At 39.3% G+C, this 25,119-nt stretch overlaps 1 long non-coding RNA gene across 6 annotated transcripts; it reads left to right on the top strand.

The window, feature by feature from the left end:
• Positions 1-1,558: 1,558 nt before the first annotated feature.
• On the top strand, positions 1,559-17,687 carry LOC110477528 (uncharacterized). Of its 6 annotated transcripts, none has more exons than XR_002466601.3 (5): positions 1,559-4,188; positions 9,054-9,142; positions 10,005-10,070; positions 15,054-15,115; positions 17,494-17,687. It is a non-coding gene; the product is annotated as an uncharacterized LOC110477528 (long non-coding RNA). The 6 variants fall into 6 exon arrangements; XR_002466602.2 differs by lacking the exon at positions 17,494-17,687 and adding an exon at positions 15,581-16,041; XR_013340864.1 differs by lacking the exon at positions 17,494-17,687 and adding an exon at positions 8,499-8,592 and having other exon boundaries at positions 15,054-16,041.
• The last annotated feature ends 7,432 nt before the right edge of the window (positions 17,688-25,119 follow it).

Below are 25,119 nucleotides of genomic sequence, written 5' to 3'. Positions count from 1 at the left end.
GTTCCATGATTGCTTTAGTACAACTCCAGATGCTTGGCCAACAAAATTAAAGTCAAATGTACCAGTACACAAGTTACACAATAAATTTTAAATGTTACCCTAGGTTTTGTAATTATCTATTAGGGGCATCTAATTTAGAGTTGAGATTTCTTGACCTTAGCTGAAAAATTAAGGCAATACTTGTTTCTGCATGGAAGGGACAGGGAGGGGAAGGCAAATCCAGAGTGACTGGGAAGATCCCAGCCACACCTCCGAGGAGAGGAATGCTCCTTGCCTGGCACGCAGCCCAGCCTGGGGGATCTTCTGGGCTGGAGAAGGCAAAGCTCTCTGGAGTACCGTGGTGTGGGGAGAGTTCCAGGGCTACAGCCCCTGGCATTGGCACAGGTGGAGTGTGAGGTGCTGGGTCTGCTCATGACAGCCCACCTTGGCTCTAGAAAGGGAAGGACAACTTAGAAAAGAAAATAAAATCCAAAAGTAAATATAAAACCTACCTAAACCAAAAACCAACCAACCAAACCAGCCAGAGAAAACCACAAACAAACAAACAAACAAACATACAAACAAAAACAGCCATAGAAAGCAGCAGTAAAACCTGACCAAGCCCTGGTTGAGCAGTGAATCTGAGATGTGGGCACTGCTATCCTTCTCAGTGAGATTTGGTGGGCCAGGGGCAACTTTTTGGGGGTGCAAGAAGGCTGGAAGGATAAGGGCTGGAAGGGAGTGACCCCAGCCTCAGGAGACAAGCCCTGGAGGATAGATGGGGAGATGCTCTCCAGGGGTGGTGGGTTCTCCAACAGCTCTCCTGGTGCAATCTCTCCCCCTGCCCTCCTGCTTGTGGGAGCAGACTAGTACCCCCCGTCCGGCATGGGGCTCCCCGATTTTGCATTTGGCTCCCTAAAGGTGGTCCTGATCACCCAGAGTCCTGAAGGTGTCTGCGGGGATATCAGGGACCGTCTGCGGATGCGAGAGCCACGGGTGTCGTGGGGTCCGGCCAGCACAGCCCTGGCTCCGGCCCGGCTGCCGGCTGCCGTGCCCAGGTGTGCGGGTGCGGGTGCGGGTGCGGGTGCGGGTGCGGATGAGCACCAGCACCTACGTGCGCCCCTGCCCGCGGCTGTGCGCGCAGGGGGCGCGGGCGGAGGAGGCGAAAGGGGGCCGGTTCTGCGGCGGGCGGCTCCCAGCCTCCCCCGCCCCCTTCCCTCTCGGTCTGCCCCTCGCTCCGGCTCTCATTCTATCGCAGGCGGCCGGCGCAGCCCCCTCTCCCCAGCCCCGGCTCCGGCCCCGCTGCTCTCTTCTCGAGAGCAGCGCTCCGCGGCTCCGCGCCCCTCGGCGGGGCCATGCAGCGCCCGTGCCCGCCCGGTCCGAGCGCAGCCCGAGCGCCTGGCGGCACAGCAAAGCTCCGCGCCTCCGCGACACTGCCTGCTGCTCCGGCGTGGGGAAGGGGCTGGAGGGGACAGCAGCCCCTGCGGCAGGGACACCTGCTGCAGGCGGTGCTGCTCCCCCCCTGCCCGTCCTGGGGGCCAGCCGCCCCGGCTCCGCGGCGCAAGGTAAGGCGATGGATTGGATGCATGGACGGATAGATGGATGGAGAGGGGTTGGGGCATCCTCTGCGCGCGGGTTGGAATTGCGAATTTATGCCGCGATTATCTTTTTTACTGTGTTAGTGTGTGCAAACAGTGAAACAGTGCAATCGCCCGCGTGCACGACCCTCGCCGGGGTCCGGAGGGTCCGGTCGCACTTGCCGGGTCTATAGGTGCTGAGCCTGGCCGGGACTGGCGTTTGCCCGCACTGCGTCCTCAAATGAGGCACGGGGAGAGGAGGGGAAGTTCGGGCTGAAGGAGCCCCTCTCTCCGGGGCGGGAGAGCCCGCCGTGCCCCCCGGAGGGCTGGCGAGGGGCTGCTGTCCCTCCGCAGACTGTGTTATTCAGCTGTACTTCATTCATCTGAATGAATGACTAACGCACCAGAGGACCCTGTTGCCTTATGAGTTTTAAAAGCTATGAGGTTGCCTAGGCAATTAAATCAGTATATTTTTTCTCTTGTTGCAGGAACATTTTCAACAATAATGCTAAGGAGCTCAGATAGATTTCACTGGCCTGGCAACAGCCGAGCATTTTCTTGTTAGGTAGATTTTGCCAATCCCTTTTTAGTTATTTTCATGAAGCAAAGTAGCTTTATTTCTTAGTCTTATATTGAGTGAGAGGTTGAAATGTTAATCTCAGTGGATTAGCAGTGTATCCTTTGAGAAAAAGGAGAGCTTGAGTTCTTGGTCCCCTGAGTACTGGATGCAATTGTTTGAGAAATCTTGAGTTTCATCAGCTAGATACAAGGAAATGTGCAAGTAAGCCTTGAATGATCTGTCAGAAGAGTTTGACTTTGTTGCAGCCGTTTTGGAAACTTGTTTGAACTGATAGTTGTTCCCCAGATGTTTCTTTGCTTGGTTTTAGTGCATTTCACATGAGACAGTAAAAAGGGATCACCACAGGATTATTAGTAATTCAGAGCTTCTTGGAGAGCCATATTCCAGCCATCAATTTGCTAAAATAATGGCTGGAATATGAATTGCTGCACTTTTATGATATAGTGTATCTATTGTTTAAATACATCATTTGTCTTATCCACTCCAGCATATGTATTTATACTGGAAAGTTTACATAGTGAGTAAAAATAATAATACAGTCTCACTGAATGAGGTTAATTGCAGTTCAGTCATACTGAAATCAAGAAGCGAGACATAATAGCAAGAGAACAGACTGATTCTGTCCTCATGGGCACTGGATATGCCTACAATGACTGAAGTCAGGCACTTATCAGAAGCAATTCCAAGTACAGATGTGCACACTGCCTTAATCTGAATGACTTTTCAGTTTCATTAGTGTATATCTAAGTTTTGCCAGTTGCTCATGGAGTCAGCACAGATGTGTCCCTCTTACCCTTCCCTTTCCCCACAGTTTTATGTCTGTTGGGATGCTCTGCAGCTCTATACATACAGAAGATGAGCGTCTGTGACTAGCAGTGAGTAGCTGGGGCTAACAGAAAAACAGTGAGATGTCCAGACTGAAATTTCATGTCTGCATTCAGATGAGACTATAGAGAAATCTCTGCTGCATAAAATTCTCTGGTGTTTTCAACTAGAAAGTGATAAGGTTTCCTCTGTTAAGCTTGGCCACTTAATCTGAAAATGAGGAATCATTTTGGAAACTAGAACTCTGTCTGGTTAAGGAAGGGACCTTTAATTACATGGGGAAGACTCTGCCATTCTACAAGTGCTGTTCACAGAAAATCTTGCTGAACTGTCTCATGAAATATTTGTATTCCTTGCTCAAAGGTTTCTAGTCCCAAAGCTGCACTATTTTTTGACAAAGCACCACCCCCATTACAAATTCATGTCATGCAGACATTCTAAACTTAGCTTGAAGGGCTTCCTTTCTGCTTCCTCACCAGTTTTTGAAGGTGAGGGTAACTTTTTTGGTTTCTTGCTCAAACAAAAATGCATCAATCTTCTTATGCAGCAGATCTCTGCTGGCAAGAATAGGACTGCAGGTTTTCCTTCTCTTCATCATGCAAAATAGCTGTACTGTTGCAAATAGGAAGTTGTTCCTAATTTCTTACTTCCCAAGTAACTAGAAAGTTTGTAGTTAGAAAGTTCAATACTGGGACCTGTCAGTTTCACTATCAGTTTCCTTTTGTTTTGTTATTTTTTAGATGTCTAATGTTTATACCAAGGATAGATTTATTTGGTACAAGGCCAGGTTATGACCACCACCAAATGCAGCTCCATTAATTTCAGCGGGAATGGTGCCCGCGCCCTCTGGCGACTGTCCGGGGCCTTGGAAACTCCGCAGCGCTGTCGCCCACCTCCTAATGCAGCTTTACTGCTGAGAAACGCTCGAAACCTCCAAAGTATTTTAATGCTCCCGCTAAATCCCCGTGAAAACTAACTTCCGCGACAGTAAAAAATGAAGATTACAGCTATTGCTGTCAGTCCCTTGCATTTAGGGCATCGGAGGTTTTAAAAACCTGGAAAAGATAATAAGGACTGAAGTTTTGATTGTGTTCTTTTTGCATGTACGCTTTGAACATGGGCTATGAGCACCTGTGAGTGTGGATGTGACTACATGACTGATGTACTGAATTTAGGGACGGCAGAGCAGCTATGAATTCTACACAATCCCTTGCTGTCCACTTAAACGTAAGTACATGCTTTGATTTAATTTTCTGCTAGTGAGATGAAATTTTACTTAACTGAAAAAACCAAGCTTCTGCACAGCAAGTGATAAGCAGCAGGGTTTATTTCTTCTTTGCTTGAACTTGAAGTAATGAACTTGAGTGTTTTAGAAGTAACACGAAACAAAGGTGTTGCCAAAAGTCAGTGATGAAGTTACTGAAATTTGACTCAGAATCATTTGCTGGCCTCACCTGTCCAAGCATTGTGAGTGATCAGCAGAGGCCTGGGGAGCACTGCAGGACCACGTGCAGGCAGGGGGGTGGGCAAACAAGGGGCCAATTCAGAGCAACTGGAAGGCATCCCAGAAAAACAAACTATAGAAATGTTTCAACCACCAAGCCAGGACTTCACTAAGCCTCTCAAGGAGGGAGTTGGTACAGCCAGCTCCCAGCAAGGATGATCAGTGGGCCACGGTGCCAGCACCAGCCCTGTCACCTGGGAGCCCTGCACACCTCTTCAGGGCACCTTCTTCTCTGGCCATTTCAGCAAGCAGACCACGTGCATGGCAGTGAAACATCAGGCTGCCCTGCAAGCCCCATCTGCTAGTGTTCTATATTTTGGGTGTACTCCTGGGAAAGTGCTTACTCATTTCACTCCATAGGAAGTGAGGCAGCCTCGCTGCTTCAAGAATAATTTATTGTCGTTAATAATAATACACTGCTATAGAACTTTTCATCCCAAGGGATGAAAAAAGCAATTTAGAATCTCCAAGCAACTTTCAAAGTGGAATAGTTTGTGTTTTAAGGCACATGCAGCAGTGACAGTGGAGTGTCCCTGGCTGTGCCTGTGCCAGTTATGTGCACAGAGGAAGCGTGCCATGCCACAGAATCAGGAGAGAAAACAGTGGCAATGAGTGAATTAAACATGTCAGGGGGTGCAAAACTATCTACACTACTGCATTCAACGGGATGAAGCCACTGGGGTCACAAGCCCCTTTCTCTGGGCATAGGAAACAAAACCTCCCTGCATGAATCAGTGCAAAAAGGAGAGGTGATGTACCAAGTAATGGAGTTTTCAGAAAGGAAAGTAGGGTAAAAGAAGACCAGAGAGATACCAGTGGTTCCTTCACTCATGCTTGCTTTGCTGCCTAAAGCTAAGATGTAGTCCTTGCTGGACACCAATAGTTAAAGTATCAGTGTGTCCTTGATGCTTTTGTATCACTCAGACTGGAAAAGAAAATAGCAACAAGAACTACTCTTTGGTCATGATTTCCCACTGCAACCTAAGTGCCCAGCACAGTAAACTGTGACTTCAAAAAAATAAATTAGACAAAAATGAAGAAAACATAAAGTTGCACAAATATTAACAAGTTTGTGCAGTGTTAGGGTCAGAGTAAATAAACTGATTTTCACAATTTAATGGAATAATTTAGCAGACAAAAGACAGATTTTTTTTTAGGTTGATGTTCTTGTTTGAAAGCAAAACCAGCAAGAGAGTCCAAGTCAGAAATACAATTTATTAGGAAAAAGGAAAAGAAACAAAATACATGTCATAATACAAAAGAAAAATCACTGACAGAGAAAGAATACAACCTGACACTCTTTTGGCCAGTGTGTTGGCAGGTCCAAATAGGATTGGCTGCAGTCCTCCTGGAGTGGCAGATGTGGTTCTGTCAGTGCAGTGGTGCTGTAGAAGGGTGAAGTCTTCCTCTGAAGGTCCAGTGGAAAACCCCAGCTGTTCCACTTGGAAGCCAGTGGAAAGGCTGCCTCTGATGTCCCCAAAACCCAGATTATATCCAGTTAGGAATGCTTGGCTCCTCCCTCTGGGCAGAGCATCTCACCATGGGATGTTGTAGTTCTTATCAGTCATGCAGTGGCATTCAATAGCCCATTATCAGCAGATGTCTCCCCGGAGGGAGAATTGGTCATGCAAGAGACAAGGAAAACTGCTCACTCAGCAGAAGACAACTGCCATACAGATGGGAAATGGAATACATCTTGCTTCTCAGTCTGGAACAGCTGAATGTGAAGTATGAAACCCCAATCAATTCTCAAAACAATGAACATTGCATAAATAGGACTGATCTGTGAAATTGGTACTTCAGTTTAGGCTTCAAACAATAAGGCTTCTTAACATCTGTACTCTCTGTGGATGCAGAGCTATCACCACAGAAAAAGCAGGCTCGCTCTGCTGAACACCATGGTTTGGTGACACTCTGGGCAGATCTCTGACCCAAAGCTTTCTGGTAAGTTGTCATTTGTAGGTGAAGTAAAAATGAATAAGAAGTACTTCATGTTCCCACATTTGCTGACTAATATACAGTCCCCTGTAGATGGAGAAAACCTGCCAGATGCTTGTTCTTGTTGATAACACTGGACATTTTCAATGTTCTGTGCATGGAAATTGCCTGTTAATATTTTCTCCAAGATTTATGCTTACACAGAAATTAGGAGCAATTAGAAGTTTTGTTAAATAAATTGAACTGACAGCTCTTCACTGTTCTCATGGGAAATCAGTGTGTGCTTCAGTAAACAAGCAGATAAATCACACTTTGGAAGCAGCCCACTTCTGCCATAGACAGTATTACTTGGAGGAAACACACCAGTCAACAAGATAGTTGTGGCAGATTAAAAGGAGGAGTATTTTCAGTTCTGTGAAACAAGATGTCACAAGTCTTTTGTTATCTTATGATAACATAAGTAAAGTAACAGCTGCATCTCATTCTCCTCTTCTCCAGTTAAAAATTATTGACTGGTTGCTGTGCAAATTTCATTTGAGTTTTTCACACAAATCTATGACCAATTTTTTTATTCCATATCCTTGTGTTTCAGGGGGAAGATACTAGCATAATTTCATGAGAAACTTGCTTTTTTATAAGAAGAATTTTTTGTCAGATTTTAATTGCATTTTTTTCCAACTAATTAGGGTAAAACTGGGTACAAGACATTTGCAGGAGAACATGGACTAAAAATATATAAAGGCAGAATGACAAGTATATCATCATTGATAGTCTTTAATGGATTTTTTTAATAGGTTCCTCCTTTACGTGTGCTGATTTTGCACTTGTATTGATCTTTAAATGTTAAGTCTCTCATTTGCAAAAGCTGTTAATACTCTGTCCCTGTGTAAGTCACACTAAACAGAAGGAATGACCATCTCTGAATATCCTACCATATGTGTTCCAATTCATCTTCCTTCCTTGCCTTTTAGGTAAAAACTGCTGTAGAAGAAATAAGCTAGTTTAAGAACAGTGAGATGCTCACTTTTATTCCCCCTTAACTTCTTTGTTTCTGGCTTCTTATGTGTTTCTTTCTCCCTTTTCTTCACAAGCTTTTCCATGGCTGAATAGTAACTTCAGATGTTCTCTGCTATGACAGGGATTGACAAGGGCTGGCTGCTCCCTGCTGAAGCATGTGCTAGTTTTATTTTAAGGACTGTATTTTTAAATGGACTTTGAACATATTGGATGAATAACTCAGTTAACAAAAATCAGATGAACTACTAGAAGAAAACTGGTGCTTTGATGTTATCCATCCAGGTTCTTAATCTCTTATAAGTGAAAAGGGTGTCAGACCTTGTGTTCTTTCTTATTTCTCATTTTCCATTAATTCAGCATGTAGCAAATAAGGGAAGAAGGACAGAAATCTGTTAATTTCCAACAGAAAAAAAAAAATTATGTTGCCTCTGTAAATTGTTTGAATACCACATATGTAACATGCTATTCCAGGACATGCTGGTGTGGAAGGCAGTTGAAGTCACAGGGGATCTCCAGGATGCAGGGCAAAACCGAGACTCCAGTTATTTTGTCGTTACTGGAAACTATATTATTTCTCATTTTTATGGAAAAATAAGAAATTAAACAGAACATTTCTTCCTGATGGGATGGTCTGGAGTAGTTATTTGTGCAGTGTTCTGATGACTTTCAATGATGTGTTGCCCATATATTGTAAATTGTGTGACTGTGTTACCCTGCAAACTTCAATATTTTATTACATAAAGAAGACAGGGAATCCATCTGTATGGAAGCACAAATCAGGTTCTCCTGAATGGAAGTGGCTAATTGTATACCTATAAATGTAACTTTCAGAGGTCACCATCTAAAAGCATGATTTGTGCCTGTTTGAAAAGTGTACCTGACGCATACTTGAGCTTCTCCTTTTAACTAATGCAAAAGAGAATGATTTCTGTAATTTTTGGTTGTCAGTAGCACTGTAAATTTTGTGTTTCTAACAAACTCTTTAGAAGTGCCATTGTGGGAATTCAACAGTATCTATCTTTAGTCTTAAATGAAAGAGGCTCGTTTAAGAAATATTTATTTCCTCTTTGACTTTCAGATTTGCAAGTTCAACATGGTATAAAAGACAGATTGGGTTCATTTTCCTCTCAATAATTGTTACCATTGCTAAGAAGTCTGCAGCTCTTGATAAGGTGGTATTTTCCCTGTACTTCTTTGTACAGATGGTATATTGTGAATTTCTTACAGCTTCAAAATAGAATTAAAGGTGAAATGAATTGCAACAGCCATGCTCAAAAATTCCTCTAAGTACTAGAGGTCAGTCCTTGAGAGCAACAAAACATATGTTTTCTCAACCTAAATGGAATAAAGATAATATATATACATATATAATGCATATTCCTGTATATGTGTGTGTGTATCTATACTTAAATATAAAAATATACAATTAAAATAACAGATAACAGGTAGTAAAACCTTCAGTTCTATTGTGGAATTTTAATATCCCCAAATTGTAGTAGACATGAAATAAAACATAAAAATGTGTAATACAAATAATCATTGCCTCTGATTGGTTTTTCCCCCCATGATTAGTAAAATATCTGAGCAATTAACTGAGATGAAGAAAACGTAACTTTTTTTTTTTTTTTTTTAGGGGAGCAAATAACTGAATGGACAAGCCTGATTTTCTGTATATATCTCAAGCAAAGATGGCATCACCTCACTAAGTACTCCTGTGCTCATGTATGGCTTTTTGTTCTTGTCCACAGCCATGTGAACTCATTACCTACATCTACAAGGACAGCTATGAGCATTCAATTGTGTTTGATATTGTAAAGCTGAGTAATCCCTTTCTTCCCTGATTTATTAATATGACATTGGTTCTGTGTTCAGCACTCCTGTGAATGTATGGTCTTAGCAAGGAGGTGCTTGAAAAATGATGTTAGGGCTGAAAATTTAAAAGTATTTTTTGCTTGTTTAGATTATTTTACTGAAGTTACTGTAGCATAATTTATTAGAAATGTTAAGTGTCTTGGTATCCAGTGGTTCCAGTTACCATGAGATAAGTTTGCATTATTTTTCCTAGTCTATTTATTCCGTTTCCTTAAGAGGTGATTGTGCCAAATAGTGTGAGTTTCTACAACAAGAAGTATACTTACATCTGTAAACTCTGAGAAAAACCTCTCAATTAAAACGTTCAGTGTGGAGCAGGCCCAGGTCCTGCTTGTCCTTTTACTCCATTCTCCAATAAAACCAAAAGGTCTTTAGCAAGCATACATAGCAGTGGAAGACAGTAATGCATCTTAAGTCACTGAACGATTTAAAATGTGTAGAACTATGGAAAATAAATTCAGTGTGTCCCAACAGTGATTAGAGCTTTTGTTTCAAAAACTCTTTAGATGCAACATTTTTCAACTAAACTTTGTTACTCTTTATTAGCTGCCTGGGATGGGGAGTACATCTTACTCCTATGTTACTGGTACTAATTGCACTGTTTATTTGTCAAATTGACCTAGCAAAGATCTGATAAGCTGTGAACTACTATGCCTATGTAATTGTAGGTTTCACTCAACCAAATATCCTGAGCTGTGTGTTTCTTTAACAGGGCTTAAATCCTCATTGAATCAGGCATTTACTGATCTGCAGCTTCAGCTTGCTCATCCATTTGTAGGTAAGAGAAAATGAACTGAAAAACAACATTTAAAACTGGATATAGTTTCTTCAAATCTTTTATATATTACAAATTTATATTTACAATAAAGGTCATGGGTCTTTGTTTCAGTGACGTTTTATTTAACACCATTAGTAAGGGTATTGCTAGCAATAATGATGTAGTATGAGTTCCTCCTTTGTCATCTCCCTGTATTCTCTATGTTCCTGTGCTTATTTTCTATTATTTCTTTCTACTTTTCCCTGAGAGATACAGCTTGCATTATACTTCTCTGACCTTTCAGAATTCTAATTGTCTTGAAGCTTCAGCACTACAGATTTTCTTCCCTGTTCCTTCTCTGACCTTCTTTTCTATTTAACTTCACCCTCAACAGTTCCTCCACTGCTTCACACTGAGCTGACAAATAATTTTATTGCACCCATTATTTAAAATTGTGTCCTCTTTATTTTTTCAGATTTCAGTACTTCTCTCCTTGTTTTGCTTTGTGTGGTTTTTTTTCCCCTAACTATATTCAGTACTTGTGTGTTCCATGCCCAAATGTGTCTGATATCAGTTATGTGCAGGAAATGATAATGGAACCCCTGTCCTATACTGAATTTGGCTGGAATGGTGAGTAAGTAATCTCCTCTCTTCACTAGTGCTAGATAGATGATTTTATTGTTACTGTAGTTATGCTGCCTGCTGTAGCCTGTGATTTTTTTAAATTACATTTTTCTTCATGATGCAGCAGATTATTTTCTTCAGCACAATTTCTGCTTTTAGATGTAATATAATGGCTGGAGTAATTACAAGATGAAATGTGTTTTACTACAGAAATGTCACATCCATTATAAAACCTGAACCGTTCTCTTAGTAACAATGCAGTAATAATAGCATCAAATCAGTATCTGAGCCCTGCAGCAGTACTTGAATTATTGTAGACCCACACTGTGCCACAGAGGAGCTTTAAAATGGAATACTGTGTGCTGAAATGGCAGGGTACAGCTACACACCCTGATGCAGACTGTTGGCTGCTCACGCTGAGGTCAGTAGTGCAGCTCCTTCCTCTGCAGGCACACTCAGCCTTGGAGTGAGCCTTGGAAAAAACCCAAGATCATTTCTACCCCTGTTGTCCTGTGTTTAGGTGGCCCTGGAAAAGCAACTTTTTTCTCTGCTGCAGCTTATCCATCTGTAAATAGTGCTAATAGATATTTTTCAGATATCTTTGTAAAGCCTTTTCACAAAAACAATTTGTACACTTCTGTACTTCACTTCAGTATACCTTGGGCTGATTTTTGTCCAGCTCCCCATTTTTTTAGAGCTTCCATCAAGAGTGGAATGTAGTTTATCATTGCGTTACATAGCTTTTATGTGTATTACTCAAAACAAAATAATTTGGGGGTGATTTTTATGTCCTGCAACTCTGTTACCACCACCTCATCTATTTCACAGAGTTTCACAACACGAATATGCTACTCAAAGCACTAAAACATATTTCTCACCAGAGATCCTTCAGTGAACAGGACACCGGGTGTTTGATGAGATTTGCTGCCATGAATGTTTTCAGGAGAATTACAAGATGCTAAAGTTAAAAAAAATAGCTGTGATTTACAGCCATGGACCAGCTTCTTCTGTTAAACATGCTGTTATGGAGATGAGTGCAGTAGAAATCATTCCAGTAGTTATTATGAAGTTTCTTGTTTTGAGGGACTGCATAAAGAGCAAATGGGTGTGGAGCTTCTGTTTAATGAGAAAAACTGCAAAATGCCTCTGCTTGTCTGTTCTGCTGCAGAGCCTCTTCTCATATGTAGATGTGTCTGACCTACTTTTGTCTATGAGTGAAGGCAGATTCACTTTACAAAATGAGTTCCCAGAAATGAGTTGTATTCTGCCACCTTTCCTCTCGTGATCTTATTTCTCATTCTCTATCATTTATTTTAAAGAAAATGGATGAAAGGCTGATAAATGGGCTTCTTGCATCTTGCTTTAGGAGCAGAGTTCCAGGAAGCTGCACTAGGAAAAGGCACTCTGTAAGGCAGTGAGACTGACACAGTTCATGCACTGTTTTCACAGAAGACAAACTGTGAATGAGCATGAGCATAGGACGTCTTTGGAACTGGAAGACATGGACCAGCTGAGCAGCCTGGCTGCTTAGTTGGATGTTGTCATCCTCACTGCAAATCTCTCCCATCCATTGTTGCAAAAACTCCATTAGTTATGTTGTTAAGGTAGACATTACTTGTCCCTGATGACTTTAAAATCCTCAAGACAGTGAACTGGTTCTCTTGTAAAGTTTGAGGTGAAATCAGTAGTGCCCATAGTGCAGCTAATGAGAACACAAAACTTCTTTTGAGGTGTTTTCTTTCTTTATCTTATATTTTAAGAAATAAAGCTCAAAATTATTAGTGGTCATGTTGCTCTTAATAGGGCAACTAGGGAAGAGATACACTCTATATCTAATATAAATTGCTGCATGCTGTAAATTATGTATAATAAAGTATGGATTATTTTTTATTATTTTGCTGCTTAGTTTCTGAAAGGATTTTATACTCTTGTCACATGCTGTAAAAAAAAAGTTAGAAAGGAGTTCATTGTGGCAGCAGCTCTCTGGTCACAGAGAAAGCAGGCACAAACTTTCCCAGGCATTATCCTGGGAAAGGCTGTGAGATCAGAGAAAAGGATGAGAAACAATTCTTATCTCCACTTGCTGCAGATGCAGTTGTGCACATGTGCAATGTGTTATAGGGATTTGTACCAAAGGGTGATTTCTTAATTGGACACTGGATGGTGTTTGGGTGGATTGACCAATTAGATAAAAGCTGTATCAGACTGGCCATAAGGGTTACTGAGTTTCTTAATAAGAATAGTATGAATAGTATAAGATGATAATAATAAAATAATTGATCAGCCTTCTGCAATCATAAAGTCCATGCTAATTATTACCCGGCTGAGGACCTGCAGTGACAGTTCATAACTGTAATGATTCATTTAATCCATGTGGCCCTACAGAAAAATGTGATCTGTCTATGATAAATGTTCTAGGAAATAATGTAATTTCATTTTAGATGAAAAATACCAACTATAATAACATATACTTGGCCTTGGCATTAAAGAACATATTGTGGAATGAGGGTGTACTTTTATGAAAAAAAAATGTAAAAACCAATGTACAATAAATATAAATTTTGTGTTGAGAATAAATTGTTATTCTGTCTAATTAGGAATGAGCAAAAGGATATATGAAAAACTAATTGTAAGAAGGACACAGAAGGCTTTTACATTAAGAAAATGGAGTTATTGATTTAGATTCTTTTAATATTCACCAGAAATACTATGTGATCTTGCAGAAATGATAATATTGCTATGTAGGAAGGATTTTATGAATTTAAAGGATTTTTGCTCTATATTATAAAGAAAAAATCTTTATTAAAAATTTATTAGGTGGTGTTTCTCTAGCATGCAGTTGAAACTCATGGAGCAATGTCCAAGATTGTTTTAAGCTATTAGGTTTTCATTCTGACTGTCATAATTAAATAATGTTAACTGGGAAAAAGACTTCCATGTGCTGCCATGTGACACATAGTCTATGAAAAGATTATATTAGGGTAGAGTATAACTCGTGTGAAAAAGCCCAAAGGAGAACTGTGTTTCTCGTTAAGACTGAATAATTTAGTTCCATTCTGGTGGATTCTATTGCAGATGAGTTATTTGAAATGCAAACCTCTTCCTTTTCTTCAAGTGTCATCTCAGCTTAGAGGTTAACAGGTGAGAGACTGAGGCTTACTGGAAAGCTCTGTTCTTGTTCATATGCCTCAGGCCTCCTCGTGAGAGTGAGTCTAGCAGGATCTGGCCTGCCACTTCTTTCACATTCACTGGATTGAATTTATTTCCTAAAGCACTTTTTGTCTTCATCCAAAAGGTGTGACTTTTTTTTTAAACCAATGAATTAAAAAAAAAACAAAAAAACAAAAAAAAACCACTTAGAATGCCACAATAAAAGTTTATGTAATTTGGTAAAGTTTTGTGTACTCTGGCATCCAGCACAATTTCAAACTTTGTTCACCTTGCAAAATCACCTCAAGGTGCCAGCGATCACTGCTGCTGCTTCCCCTGTGTCACATCCTGGGCAGAGAGGGAGTTTACTGTTTTTCTTGTAAAAATGTGAGGAAGTTCATTTCAAGCTGTATCTGCTAGAGCAGAGTCAGTGTGGAGGCAGACACAGACAGGGCACTGCAGAACTAGTTTTACTGTTTCTTTCCATAAGGATAAGAAGCTGTCTGGAGACAAAGTTCATAAGCAAGAACATAAGTGATCCAAAAAGCTGCCACCAAATGACCTGGAAGCCTCCCAGGGGCTCTGTCCCAGACAGGTGATATTCTGGTCATTACATTCCCTGTATATAAGACAGTGAACTCAAAAATGCTCAAAATGCCTTTGTCTATTCTGAAGAGCTGTTGGAGTAATTCCTGAAAGTTGTTCAGTCAGATATTGGGGATCATATATTGTAGATTCATCATATAGCTAGAGAGGAAATTCAGCCATCATCAGGGTTTTTTAAATACATAGAATGCAAATGGAACTGAGTTCAGAATTTATTCTAACACCTAATTTTCTTGCTACTGTAAAAATATAAACTCTGTCAAACGAGAGTGAGAGAAGTTTAATGATTTTCTGTATCCCTTACGAATTGTGTATAGACCATATAAAAAGATATTGAATGAAAAGTCAGAACACCTTACTAAGGAAATAAATAAGGTATAAATATAATCCTCAGAATCATCTAAATTTAAGTTTATTTAGGTCCTTCATTTTTTTCAAGTTTTCCTATTGATAACTGCAGAATCATACCACCATAGCATTCATATATATAAATAATGTTTGCTATAAGTGTATAAAATCGATGAAGTCACTTAATTTGCAGCTATTCTTGGATAAAGGGAAAACTTAGCCAAAATCTTCTAAACCTCATAAAACAAATGCATTTTATTACTGTTTTCTGTACAGGAGAGGACTACAGACCAGAAGAGCCCAAGGAAAAGACTCCACTTTCAGAATAAAAGAGCTGTGTAAGTCCATTAAATAATTATTCAGACATTAGGGGTTAATAGTGGATAAGATTTGCTTTCAGAACACTGTCCTTCATTGGTATTTTCAGCAAGTTTTTTTTTTGATTGGTAAAAGTCTGCTTGATTTGCAAAGAGAAAGAGTGGAACCGGACTATAAAAAACACATTGGAAATCGACATAATACCATGTTTGAAAAAGTCTAAAATTGTTGTGCATAACGAATGGAATACCTTATGTTATTTCTGTGTTTTAAATACACCTTTACAGTCACATGAAACTAGTCATTGGGCCCTTCTGAACATTTCCAAATGCTGTAACATATTAATATTAAAATGCTACTTTTTGTTGTTTGTGAAAAATGCATATTTTATGATTGGCTTTTTGCAAATGTTACAATGAATATAATATGTGTAATGTTAGAAAGTTATGCTGTATTCATTCTCTTAAGTAGTGTGTTAAATACAGTTTTAGGATCCAACATAATGTTAAAATAGAAACTCTGCTACGTGAAGGGTTTTTTTTTAAGGAATGAGATACTTGCTTCGAGGGAATACCTAAATCTTCCAGAGAAGAGGAATTTATGGTTTTCTTATCAGAAGCTAATTTCTTCTGGCCTTGCTCAGACTGGAAGACACCATGGGGATTAAAAGAAACAGTTGACATACAACAGAGAGAGTTCTTGTTTTAAATGGAATGTATGCATATCCATGAAGGATGTATGAATATGCAACAGGCTATTGCTTTTAAGGTTATTCCTTTGTTCACAAGGTGTGCTTTTCGTGATTTAGTGTCCAAGAGCATCCCGAGGTCTGTAATTCTTTGCTTTTTATTGGCTTGTAATTGTCCTAACTCGAAATTTTATTACTCTAATTGTATTACTATTTTTATAAACTTCTTTATTATTAAACTTCTAAAATTGAACAGCTGGTTGAGAGTTCTTGTTTCCATTTTCTTATGTTTAGAAACACCATCTCTTAATTGCAGTTACCTGTTTTGAGTTTTCTCTAGCAGCAGTTCACATTACAACGGATCATGGCTGATAATAGCACTATTATTGACTTGTAACAATCAACTTTGGTTCTGCCCCTGCTTCAAGCTGTTCTTTTCATTACTTTTCTCCTTCTCTATTTGCACGTGAATGATTCACATAAGCCTCTATCCATTTTCTGAGTGAATCCTCTCTAAGAGGGACAAAAAGCCTGATGCTTTTCCACTCACCTGCTGAGAGCTAGCCTTTTAAAGTACAAGGTTGTGTTTTGGTTTCTCTCAGCTCCATGCTGTTTCGGGTGAATAAAATTCTGGTGAATAAAAACTGAACTGCAAAGAAGGTATCAGAATAGTCAATAGCTGCTTAGCTAAAAGGAATGGATCTTCTTCAAGACAAAGACCTACAAAATTCTTAGCTTTTTATTGAATTGCATTTCCTGAGAATGGGTTTTGGGGTTTGAAATCAAATGTTAAAACATGCTTTGTAAATTTTATTCTGAATTCTTTCTAGCTTTCATGCCTTTCCCAAGGTGTGAATTTTAACCACAGATACTATGTTATAAGAAGAAAACTGCCAGCATCATAAAGACATGAAATGTCTTTTCCTTGCAATTTTCTGCTATTCATTGTCCCTTCACAATGCATCAGCAATGCTTGCTGAAATCATGATCTGATGAAGGCTCTTTTAAAAACTTGCAGACAAGAAGTCATTTTCAGCAGTTTTCTATGAAAAAGGAGACCAGAAAGCAGGAATTTCAGAGCCTTCAGACAGAGTGTTAGAGTATATAAAATTAATTGCAGGTGGAGTGTATGGATTCTCCAGTTTCCGTATCTTCATATCTTTAGCTTTTCATTTTTTCATTTCTCATGGAACCTTCAGCGGAAAAAGGGGGTTATGTTTTAATATTAGGGACTACAGTGTTTACCACAGTGATGAAGATGTTTTATTCCCATCTATTTCCATCATAGAATTGTACAGGAGCACTCTTTACATTCATGCTCATTTAAGCACATGAATTGGCAAGAAATTCCCTCAACAAAATATTTGGTACCTTGAAAACAAAGAGGGTGCAGAAGATAGGGAGAAATAACCAAAGAGATAAATTTCTATCTTCATAAGCAGATGTTTGTGTTTGTTTTGTCAGATGTCTTGGAAAGGGAGAAGGAATGTGCTTAAAAGGCACATGGTAACCTGAAGACAGGCAGAAGCTGTTCATGATTTTGCTCTGGAAGTACACTGCATTCCAGAGAGATGTGTGTTTCTCTTCAGTGTTTCCAAGAGTTACAGAGAACAAGGTCACTAGAAAGATACTTTAAGTACAGTACAGTCTAGAAATTAGAGTACCTGTTCCTCATGTCTCAGAGAAATAAAATATCTCCATTTCTTTCAGAAAGCTGAAAATATCCTTGAGCTGTGGTGTAGCCTCTGTACTGCACAGGTGAGACTACTGAGAAGATGCATCCTACCACAGTGGTTATCCATCTGGGTTCTTTACTGGTGTTAATTGATTTGCAAGGTGCCATGAAGTTTGCTTTTTACTGTTTGTTTTGTTGTCATTGTTAATAAACTACATTGCAGAATTTCCATTTATCCTGATGACTCTGTATATGTATATCCCTTCTTATTAAAATCTTGCACAAAAATCATCCATAGGGCAATTTCTTTCAGATTAAAGAGAATTATGAAGGAAAAAATAAATTTGGTGTATTTGTGAGATAGCATGTGTATATCCCCTTTGTGATTTACAGCCTCACCTATATCTCACAGTATGGAATTGTCCCCCACAGGTAGAGGAATCAAAGAAATGTGAGGCTAGAGTGCAAGGAAAAAAGTTTTCTTTATCTTCCAAGAAACCTTGTGAAAAGTGGGCTGCAATGGAGTTCTGATACAGAAAACCAGAAGAGTTTTGTAGGGAGACAACACTGTAGTTTCATTTGAGTTATGTAATTTCAAGTCATAAAACTGGAAAACATGTTGACTGTTCAGAAGTTGCACATTTCATGAAGCATCAGATAGCTATTTTAATTAGGTAAAAGCAGGAAATGAGCATGTGCCATAACTCTTTTGAGCCTATTAATTATAATACGTTCAACACAGAATATTAACTTCTTTTTATAGATGAGTCAATTCTGATATCATTAAAATTACTAACCACTTCACATATTAAATGTGAATTTTGCTTTACCCAATGTGACATGGTAGAATTGTACTACAAAACAAAAAAAATATTATAACTATCAGAATTGCCAGTAAAAATACTTTAGATATGTCATATATACTGGGTTTCTTGCTGATCTAAACTTCTCTTAAATATAAGCTACTGAACCTCTTTTACAGAAGGAGACTAACATCAACTTTATAGAAAGACATTTATTTTCATATAATTACTGCAAAAGAACAATTGGATCTGGATATTGATAAAAGACTGGCTACTGTTTCCTTCATTAATCTATAGGGAAATATGGGGGAATAAGGAAACTGAGCATTCTCCATTCCACAGTTCAAGAAGTATTTTTTAAAGGATTTGTTAGTTGTTCATTCAAATGGGGCGAGGGGCGGGGGGCGGGGGGGTAGAAATGTTAATACTCTTATTGGAACAGTTGTGTCCTTGGCCATGCAGGGCAAGTAAGGAGGAAAAAGATTGAAAGTGGGGCTCTCCCACTCAGATCTCTGCCATCAACCCAACTGCCCTGATTCTGCTTATAATGATATTCTCAGCATCCTTTCCTCTTCTTTCTCCTTGACCTTTCACAGCAGAGTTAAACATTTAAATCCATTCAGTTCTACCAGTTCTTATTCTTTCAAACCCTTTTCTTTTCTTTTCCAGTCAAAATATTTTTTTAAAAAATACATAATTTATAGTAAGAAATTTACTTCTATATTAACCATTTCACAAAACCCAAAACCAAACAAAAAATCATCTAACTACTTGGAAACATCTCAATCTGTGTCACAGTTGAAGTTGTTTGATCCCTCTGCCCCTTTCTTTGTGAAGTTTACCTTTGATTCTTACTTCACATGTCTTAAAATGTCTAGCACAGAAGTACTTGGGCTTCCTTGGTAATGACTGCACTGTAAAATATAACGAAGCTCTTAAATTACATGGATGCATAGAATTATCCATTGCCATGGCTGGGTATATGTGATGTGTCTCCTGGACAGCGCAGGTTGTATCTAAGCTCACACCCTGCTTTTCCTCTTAATAGACCATTAAATTTGTCCCTAACCTCTGTACTGCTGTCATCTCTCTAAAGTCTGCAGGTACTTCAGAACTGTGGGACCTCTACCTTTCTGTCACATTTAGTTGAAATTTGCCAACATGTTCACAATTCTACTGTGGCAAGAATAAAGAAACGGACACTGTAACTATATCAACCTAATTTTCATTGGAAAGAAGGCTAGAAAAGAACTGTAGAAAAACAGGACTGGTACATTCCACCCTTCCTTCTGAAAATGGCCAGATTTTCATTGTACATATGGAAAACTTGCTTTAAAAACTTTCCTTCTAACACTAGCCTAGGTTATGAGATTGTGAAAATTTTTACAGGATGCCACATTTTTAAACTGTAAATGAAACAAGAAGTAGATTTCCAGCTAATCTTCTCTGACTAAACTGTCAAATAAAAGCTGTCCTGGAAATTTATGCCATACATTATTAAACCTTTGGTTCTGGATCCTGAGTCCTTTGTGCTTGCTGTGAAGGTAACCACACTACTGCTTGTGACTCTGGGGTTCCCTGTGGCTGGTTTGTACTGACTAACTCACTCTGGCTTTTTAATTATTTTTTTTACTCTTTTGAGAAGACATTCACAAAATATAATACAGCATAAAATGCTCGTTTTCTCCAAGCAAAACAAAAAACTCAATAAGTGTTCCAGCATAGCCTGTCTTGCAGTGTGATTCACTGACAGGCATGGACTTCCAAAGCATGAACTACTTTTCAGTATGAGACTTGTGTATGGTGGAAAAGTGTCATTGAGTGCCAGGGGCTTTTTCTTTCACTCAGCCTTTTTATGGCCTAGGACATAGTGGTCTTTTCCTGCCTCAGTCTGAGATTAAAATTTTGGCTTGTGCTAGTTAATACAGAACTATACATTTAGCCATGTTACATTTTTATTGCAAGATGAGGATTTATGAATTTTAAAAGTCAAGTGTTCTGTCTCCCTTGGCAATATCTTTTTCATTCTTCCTTGCATACTTAACTCAGCTGGCATTTAGAAATAGATTCTTTTTAAAATTTGCTTTGCATCCCAGAGAATTTCCTGACTTTACATATTATTTCCGTTTTTACTTTTGCTACTCCTTTTTGGTGTGTTTTTTTGGGGGTTTTTTTGGGGTTTTTTTGGGGGGGGGTTGTTTTTTTTTTTTCTTTTCAGATGCTAGTGCAGTCTTACAATTTTTGTTTGAGAAGTCATTCTTTTAAAACCATGCACAAACGAGATACCAAAAAGAAGGATTTAAAAAAATGTAATTTTAAATAGATGCCTTTACTTGTGCACCCCAAAATTGCAAGAAGTAGTAATAAAAATGGGAATGTCCAAATCTGGTGAGTAATATAGTCAGGGGATGAAGCAAAGAAGAATGAAGTGCATTCTGGTTTCTGGTGGCTGCTGCTGGCAGATGGTTATGGTTCGACTTTCATTTCCAACTTTTCCTAAGCATTCTGCCTTCTTTGGCTCAAGCACACATTCCACTGAGATCATGTAAACTGTGCCAGAAGTGGACTCTCTAAACTGCATCTCACAGGCAGATGTGATATTTATCTGGAACTACCAAGGTAAATCTCACTTTGAAGAGATTAGTGGGAAGCCCAAGCTCCTATTTTTTAATGAAAGTTTTGACATTCTGAGAACAATAGAAGACGATTTTGTCCTTGCCATCACTACTTCTGAATATTTACTGTAACTCATGTTGATTCATGTATTTATTAATTCATTTCAGATTCAGTGGTGATTATTTTAATGAGATAAATAACAAAAAGGTGTTTTCTTCTTGGAATGTCACCTTTTCTTACAGTGTGTACATAGATGAAGTCAATTTCATTTGCAGATTAGCCCATCTGACCCAGTTACCTTCAAAAATGTAATATTCTCCTTCTGATCATCTGCAACAGTAACATCAACCATCCTTGATCTGGGATTTGAGAGCAAGTTGTTCCTGTTACTCAGCTTGCTTGCATAATTCTCAGGTCTTTGTCTCCCCTGTGATTTTTAGACATATTTTTCTTGTCCTTGCTTTCCATAAATCCTTGAGAGACCACTTTCTTTAGCAGTGTCTTTCTTTTCTGTGCATCTAAGAATATTAACTTCTTTCTCCTTAATTATGCTAGCAAGGTCTCTTGTGATACGGTCTCTCCCCAAGAGACTGTATTTGGTATCTCTTATCAAATCACTTCTAGATAATACAAATGTAATGTATTGTAATACGATTCTATTTCAGTTTCTTCTAGCCCCTGATTCACTAGTTCAAAACCCAGGTTTTACAGATGTATGTAGGTGATGATTTAATGTGTAATTATCTCCTTTGAAGCTGACACTTTGAAGAAATCAATGAGCTGTGGAAATAATAAGGTGAGAAAACAGGCTTCATTTCAGTCGTTATCCCTACACTGCATTCTCGAGGATGGCTGCCAAAGTGGTGTCAGCTGGAATAGAGGAGTCTCTTGGAGGCTCCAGCCAGCACAGCACAAACTCATTACAGTGCAGGATGAAAACCAGTGATTTTTAACACTTTGCTTTTCCCTCTCCTAGCTGGAGAAGAAAATCTGGACTGTTATCTTCACAGGTAAAAATAGAACTTTTCTTTCTACTTTCAGAGCTGTTGCCAGCTTTACTTTACTGGTAGTGCTAATGGTTTTCTGCCTCCCAGAATCCATGGCACCTTTGTGCCTTATGCCAGCTGGTCTAATTTTGACAAGAAGTAAATTATCTGAGCAAAGCAAAGTCTCTGCTTTTTCTGTAGTTAGGATATACTACCCCATGAGTGTTTAAAATTGGAAGAAAATAGGATTTGTGATTCTGGCTGAATTTTTAAAGTCACAGAATAGTCAGGTAATTCATAACAGTCTTACTAACATCAAACCATCTCTGTTTTCATGGAAACTGAATTCCATTCAGGAAGTTATTTTAATAAAAATACATTTTTCTCTCCCATTTTACAGAAAATTGTGTGCACAAAATAAAACTTTATTATTTTTTCACAGGCCACCCCTGTCAGAAAATTAATGCTGGAATTATTGCAAAACCACAACTTTAATTTTCAATATGGCTTTTTTGTATATAGCAGCTTTGGTATCAGTAGCCTTTAATGGATTCTTTTTTGCTCTGAATGTACTTAAGTATTATTTGAACACAGGCAAACATTGGTGTTCACAGAAGCCCAAAAGAATGCATTTCATCACTTAATTGCATGCTTTATGAAATAGTACCTTCTTTTGTACATGTTTATCTCATCTTTTATGTGATACTCTGTAGTTCTTGCATTAAATGCATGAGCAGTTATTGACTATTCAGTGTTTCCTGCCGTTGCTTATTTACAGATCTGTTATCTCTTTCTTCAGGCTTCTGTTTTCCAGATGCTGACTCTGAGCCTGGTTAACGGTTCTTCATGTGGAAAACATTCTTTACCCACAATAGGCCTCTCTGTGCCTCCAACAGTTGTATTATATATTTTTTAATTAAGGGGAAGTGCTACACACATTACTCACAGTAAGAGGGTACCATGGATTTGTTCACTGGTGTATTATCTTATTCTTTCCCTTGTAATAGCTAACATTTAACTTCTGGATCAATACCGAATATTGAGTTAATCTTTTTATAGGACTGTCTAATTCCAACATTTTTCCCTGAATAGGACTATGTATTCAGGACTCATTCAGGACTCTTCATTATAAACACAAAGGGTGGGTTGTGTTAACCATGTACACCATTTTTACCTATAAATAATTTAATTTTACATAGGATCCTTCAGCTATTCACCATAATGAAATCCTTATGTAAAATTTTTGCAACCACATTTTTGTTCCTACTGCCCCAGGTAACTTATTGTCTTCAGCCACTTTGGGCATATTGCTGTTTCTTTCTCTTTTCTAAGTCATTGATAAACATTATGCAAACAGAGGTCATCTATTTCTCCTGATAGTTTTACTCCACTCTGAAAACTGACCTATTTGTGGTATCACATATTGTGTCTTAACTAGTATTAAATAGTATTTCATTTAACAACTGTCTTTAACAGTGTTAACCCTGGGAGTATTTTGTATCAGATGACAAAATTAATTATTTTTGCAAGGCTTTCATTGGGGAATTTGCCTTCTGGAAAAGCAAGACAATCAGCCGGATATGTACTGTTCACATGGCTAGCAATTCATTCAAAGAAAAGTTTATGATAAAAAACTCTACCTTACATGTTGACTCTTCCTTGATAGAGCACATTTATTGATGTCTTTACCAACCCTGGTTCTTTTTATAATTGATAATATTTTGCCTACTGCATACATTAGGCTGGTCTCAAAACTCCCCAGGATTTTTCTAAAAGATCTGGTGTGAATTCTGCCAGTTTCAACCTTTTCAAAACTAGAGCAGTTTTAAGCAAGAGGCTACAAACCATAGTTAGCAGTTTGGCTGTTTCATTCCTGATGCCCTTTAAAATATATAATCTTTTAGATGAGAATTTTCTGCTCTTGGCAATTTCCTACTGATTGAAACCTCTCCTACCAAGCTGGCAGATGTTTCAGGCAGAGAGATCCTGTGGCACATCACATACATATGCAGAAAAGGGACAGGAGTCTAGCACAGGAACCACCCCCCTGCCCACCAATTTCTCCATAGTGAACACAGAGGCAAATTACCCATCTAATTTCTACTATGGCATTTTTTTGCTTGAAATCTTTTACACCTTCCTCAACTATCGGCCAAACAGAAACTGTCAGACTCTCATTCCAAAGACATTTGGAAAGGAGTTTCTTATTTGTTTTTATGTCTTGCAGAATGTTGTCCTAAGAATATATTTTGCCTTTCCATATTGTGTTTTACATATGGTTTGAAAAGCTTATTTTTCTGTGTTTTCCATTTCAGTATAACTTATGACTTTTGAAATGTTCCCTTTACCTCATACTAGTCTTCAACATGCTACTGTGAATGTGTTATCTGAAAACATTATCCTTGTTTAAATGTCACACAGCAATAGGATGTCATCATCATCATGGCAGTTAAATGGAGTCTTTCATGATTGTGCTCTCTACTTCTGCAGTCTCTGTAATTTCCTTTAGCACAGATGGAATTGCCTTTTCGGTAAGAAAATCCATGCCTTCTTTTGATGCGATTCTGCTGCTTCAGCCTCCTTTTAAAGTTTTGCCAAGCTCTGCTCCAGGCCAAATCTGAGGACACAAGCCTTCTATTGACACAAACCCAGAGGAAACGTCACTGCAAATATCATGCCCTTTCACATCCCTTCTCCACTCTCTTTGTCTCCCTGCGCCCGGCTGTCCGCGGGCACGGTTCGGAGGCTCCCTGGCTGTCCCGCTCGGCCCAGCGCAGACCCCGAGCGGCCGCCCCGAGGCTGTGCCCAGCCCGGTGCGGGGCCGGGGGTCGCTGCGGGTGGGGAGCCAGCGGGGCACAGAGCACGGGGAACCGAGGCACAGCAACACGGCAAGGGCACTTGAATCTCCAAATCTGTAATGACGAAGCTGGGGCAGAACAAGTGACCAAATCTGAACCTGAAGGGGCTACTTTAAAGGGATGGGGGAACACGGGGAGGACACAACCTGTGAGCAACAGGAGGCATTAGGGGAGGGGTGCAGGGTAAGGGCTCCCCAATAAAAGCCAACATGGGGAGGGAGCAAACCTCACAACCCAATTCTGCTTTCAGGAAGGGATGACAGACAGGGAACTCTCCAGAACCAAAGGAGTGTGCTGTCTTTGACAGACAGGGGTAAGACAAGGGAACAAGGGAGGTATACAGGTGGATTGACAAGTGGATTGACATACATTTTGATGGGGAAAACTCAGGTAAACAG

This window comes from Lonchura striata, chromosome 1 (assembly GCF_046129695.1).
Source record: "Lonchura striata isolate bLonStr1 chromosome 1, bLonStr1.mat, whole genome shotgun sequence".
In the NCBI taxonomy this organism is placed as follows: domain Eukaryota; kingdom Metazoa; phylum Chordata; class Aves; order Passeriformes; family Estrildidae; genus Lonchura; species Lonchura striata.
Note: the sequence above shows the minus strand (reverse complement) of the source record. Positions and strands in the feature narration are given on the sequence as shown.